Here is a 4,888-nt window from a genome sequence, read left to right as displayed (position 1 = left end):
CCCCCCCCATGCCTGGATGATAATAAGTGAAATGCACTCACCTTCTGGTTCGCCACAGAGGGTGCACTGTGATTCTGCAAACAGAAGCAAGACAAAAGAGAAGGCATTACTCCTACTGGATTCCATGTGATAGAGGGTTTAAATAACAAGAATACAAAGAAAACAACAAAACTGGAGCTTGAAAGACAGATAAAGCAATTTAACTATACCAGCATTGCAGAGTTTTTAAAAAATGAAGGCAATTCTGATATACATTAAAACATTTTCATTTAAATTTATATATGAAAATGATATTATTAAAATAATCTTTTATACGTATGTACACACATTATTATAGTTCTATAATTGTACATGCTCCCACATAAAAATTAATTACATAAAATATGAACCATTTGATTAATTTTAATATTCAAACTTTCAACTAAAATTATACTCTATCTTTAAGGTATAAAAAATATATATTCTTCATAGAGAATTCAGATTTAAGTTAGGCAAGATAAACAAGCTGGAGTAAAAAACAACAGGACTGAGAGTTCCAGAGGGCTACGGAAGAGAGGGAGGCGGTGGGGGGTGGGGGGAGGGGCAGAGGAAGTGGTGCTAACAAACCCAGGGACACGGGGACAACAAGTGATTCAAAATCGATGGCAAGGAGGGTGTAGGAGGCCTGGTAGGGTTTGATCAAGGGCAATGTAACCTAGAGAAATTACTGAAACTCAAATGAAGACTGAACATGATATTGGGACAAGAAGAAAGTAAAAGGAAATAGAGGAACTAGGAGGCAAAGGGCATTTATAGAGGTCTAAATACAGGCATGTACAGATTTAAATATTTTATATATGACATCGATCTATGTGCATATATTTATAGGTTTAGTATTAGGGTAGCAGATGGATATTCGGCCTCTACTGAAGTACTCCCTCAATACAGGAACATTTTGTTCTATTAAACTGGCATTCCATGATGCTTGACATGATCGCTGAAGACAAGGTGGGTGCTTAAGCTAATGTGGTGAAGAAAGCTGATGGTGCCTGGCTATCAAAAGATATAGCGTCTGGGGATTTTAAAGGCATGAAGATAAACAAGCAGCCATCTAGCTGAGAGGCAACAAAGCCCACATGGAAGAAGCACACCAGCCTGTGTGATCACAAGGTGTGGATAGGATCAGGTATCAGGAATCAAAGACAAAATAATAATATCATTGTGAATGAGATGGAGTGTGTGGAGTGGAGACCCAAAGCCCATATGTAGGCAACTGAACATCCTCTTACAGAAGGCTTGCGAGGAGTAGACAAGTCAGCTAGGGTGCAGTGTATCACTGATGAGACATACAACTTTCCTCCAGTTCTTTAATGCTTCCTTCCTCCCCACTATCATGATTCCAAATCTACCTTACAAATCTCGCTAGACCAGAGGATGTACAGTGGTACAGATAAGAGCTGGAAACACAGGAAATCCAGGACAGATAAACCCCTCAGGACCAATAATGAGAGTAGCAATACTAGGTGGGTAAGGGGAAGGTAAGAGAGGAGAGAGAGGGAGGAACCTATCAAAATGATCCACATATAACCCCCTCCCTGAGGGATGGACAACAGAAAAGTGGGTGAAGGGAGAGTTTGGACAGTGAAAGACATGAAAAAATAATAATAATTTATAAATTATCAAGCTTTGTGAGGAAGGGTGAGGAAAAAATGAGGAGTTGATACCAAGGGCTCAAGTAGAAAGAAAATGTTTTGAAAATGATGAGGGCAACAAATGTACCAATGTGATTGTCACAATGGGTGGATAAGAGTTGTATGAGTTCCCAATAAAATGATTTTTAAAAAAAGAGAAAGAATTCAGATTTGAGTATTCACTTTCCTGAGCAACTTTGGACAGTTGACTTAATCTCTCAGCTATAAAATAGACACAATTATATCTATATAAATAGGGGAACACACACCAAACCCACTGCCATTAATTCAATTCCAACTCGTAGCAACCATTTGGGACAGGGTAGAATGGCTCCATATGGTTACCAAGACAGCCAATGTTGACTCATAATGGCCCTACAGGTGTGATAGAGAAGAATACCCCCATAGAATTCCCGTTCTTTATGGAAGCAGTCTGCCAAGCCTTTTCGCCTATCAGTGGTTGGTGGGTTAGGGCTGTAGACATTTTAGCCAGTAGGGCTTCTTTGTATAAATGGGTAATTTATATATATATATATAAATCTTCAAAGAGGCAAGATGACAGAATGCCAAGTTGTCTTTTATGACAGAAAATGCTTCATCAGGACACCTCACATGGACTAGATCTTGAAGGATAGGTAGGGTTTCCAGTGGACAGAAACATGGGACAATAACACCCCAAGTCCACAGTAAAGGTAAAGGGAAGATGACAAATAGAAATGTTTGGCTGGAAGACAGTTTTTGTGAAGGGGATTAAGGGCAGACCCATTTAGGAAGAAAAATTGGGGACAGAAGGGACAGAGATTTGAACAATATAAAAGGAGGTGAGATTTTCTTGATAGAAAACTAGGAACCGACAATGGTTTCAGAGGTAGAGAGCGGTGCTATCATAATCATTCCTTGAGAAAATCACCATCGTGGGTGACAGAGAGCAAGATGGAGGTGAGCCAGGCCAGATCATGGGCTGAAAGACCAGTAAAAAGACCATTATATTTCAACACTTTGGGGCTTGAATCAGAAAGTGTTTATTGTGGTGCTGAGGTGGATAAACCAGGTGAGAGATTTAGATAAGAGTGTAAGGGAAAAAAAATTGTTATTTAAAACTAAGACTGACTGTGAACTTTTCTGAGTTCTCAGAGACAGAGTGATTATATCAGAAGGTAATCAATCCTTGACTGCTCTGTTCCCGTCGTAGAAGCCATGGAGGATGAAAGGAACAAAGAAGAGACCAACATTTCTGAGGCTTTGCCAGTTTTGTTGTGTCTAAAGGGACTTACAGTATATGCATTCTTAGGCTATAAAGATGAGCACATAGATTGATGGCTCTGAATAGCAGAATCAGGGAATCCCAGAAAACTGTACGACCAAAATGAAGGCAACCTCCACCACAAGGAAACACCCACCAGGGAGCCTGCAGCCTTCAGGACAGCATTCCATGAACAAAGTCTGCAAATGAACCAAAGCCTCAGCGTGGAGTGATGTTCTAGGTCAAACAGGAACTCATGGGCAGCACAAATGGTCAAGCGCGACCAGCCAGAAGCTGGTCATTTGAAGCCACCCGGAGGCACCTCAGAAAACAAGCCTGCTGCCCTACTCCCCAAAGCTCATGCCCTTGACGGCCCCGTGGAGCAGTTCTGCACATGCAAGGTCGCCATGAGTCTGAATCAACTCGACAACTAACAGAAAAAGCAACCGTGTGGTAAGCGATGGCTGGCAGAAAAGGGGAGGCAGTCCATCCTCTGTCATTTTAGCTGAAACCAGCCTTGAGCATTCACTAGGGAAAGCATAAACCATCCCTTGCTTGACTCTCTGCAAAACCACAAAGATGAAGCCTTCTCATGGTTTTATACGATTAATGGGAAAATATCTTTCATTTGAATTTCAAAGCACTACATGCCTGAGCTGATACCTGGTGTGTGGACCGCTCGCGAGGATTTGTGCACACTCAGACATGTACCTGTGGGCGCAGAGAGCATGGTGGAAACACAGTATGGTATCAGACCAATGTGTACCTTTTCGGGGGGGGGGGGGAATCCCTCAGGGACACATGAAGGGAAAGGGCACAACACAGATTTTTGGGTATTACAGTAACTTTGTTTTGCAGTGAACTCTCTTACTAAGAGCTACTGGCAGGAGTCACTTAGAAAAGAAGCTACTGAGTCATAGAAACACACATTGCTTTAAATAACCTACGCCCTGAAAATTCTATGTTAGACTCAGGATGTTAAAAGTGATCTCTGATTATAGATCCAAACAAACAAATAAAAAGTGATGAATTACATGTGTCCTGAAGTGTAAATTTCTACCACTCATCTGTTCATTTGTCATACTGTGGTGGCTTCTATGTTGCTACAATGCTAGAAGCTATGACCCTGGTATTTCGAATGCCAGCAGATCACACCCACGATGGTCTGGTTTCAGACTAAGAAAATCTAGAAAAGCCCGATAACAAGGTTTTGAATATTAGACAACAAAAACAATATTGTCCAGTATAGAGCTGGAAGATGGGCCCATATGTTTGAAGAGACGCAAAATCCGAGGGACAGCAACAATGGATGAGGTCATCCCAACAGTCGTCAAGGTGGCTCCAGAACAGACTGGGGTGCCTGCTGTCAGCTGACTCCACAGCAACTCACTGCACTGATATTGCCACTTGTTAGAATCATTCCAAAATTAAAGAAATCTCTTTAGTTCTCTATGATTAAAAATTCCTGATTTGACCAAAGAAACTTTTGTTTCATATTTATGAATATGGTATGGAGCATATACTTCAGATAACAATAGAATCCTCTGACTGCCTTACTCTCTGGAGTATACTGTTCAGCATGCTAAGTGTCATGTCCAGGTCCACACTGTGGGCCAGGCTCTGTGCCAATGCCAGTTCTAACATCTGTACATAGTGGCTCTTTTCTTTTTTTCTTTTTAATCATTTTATTAGGGGCTCATACAACTCTCATCACAATCCATACATACATCAATTGTGTAAAGCACATTTGTACATTCATTGCCCTCATCATTCTCAAAACAAGTCCTCTCCACTTAAGCCCCCAGCATTAGGTCCTCATTTTTCCCCTCCCTCCACACTACCCCCTCCCTCATGAGCCCTTGATAAATTTATAAATTGTTATTTTGTCATATCTTGCCCTGTCCGATGTCTCCCCTCACCCACTTCCTGGCTGTCCGTCCCCCAGGGAGGAGGTCACATACAGTTCCTTGTAATC

At 41.4% G+C, this 4,888-nt stretch overlaps 1 protein-coding gene across 1 annotated transcript in view; it reads right to left on the bottom strand.

Annotated features, from left to right (window-relative positions):
• DLGAP2 (DLG associated protein 2) overlaps positions 1–78 on the bottom strand; it is a 589,152-nt gene extending 589,074 nt beyond the window's left edge. Inside the window, exon 1 of the mRNA XM_004707654.3 lies at positions 42–78. The gene's annotated coding sequence lies outside the window, so the exon portion shown is untranslated. The remainder of the gene's footprint in view (positions 1–41) is intronic.
• Positions 79–4,888: the final 4,810 nt, after the last annotated feature.

This window comes from Echinops telfairi, unplaced genomic scaffold (genome assembly GCF_000313985.2).
Source record: "Echinops telfairi isolate 266 unplaced genomic scaffold, ASM31398v2 ScPeMD7_9;HRSCAF=40, whole genome shotgun sequence".
Lineage (NCBI taxonomy): Eukaryota > Metazoa > Chordata > Mammalia > Afrosoricida > Tenrecidae > Echinops > Echinops telfairi.
This window is presented reverse-complemented; position numbering and strand designations above follow the sequence as displayed.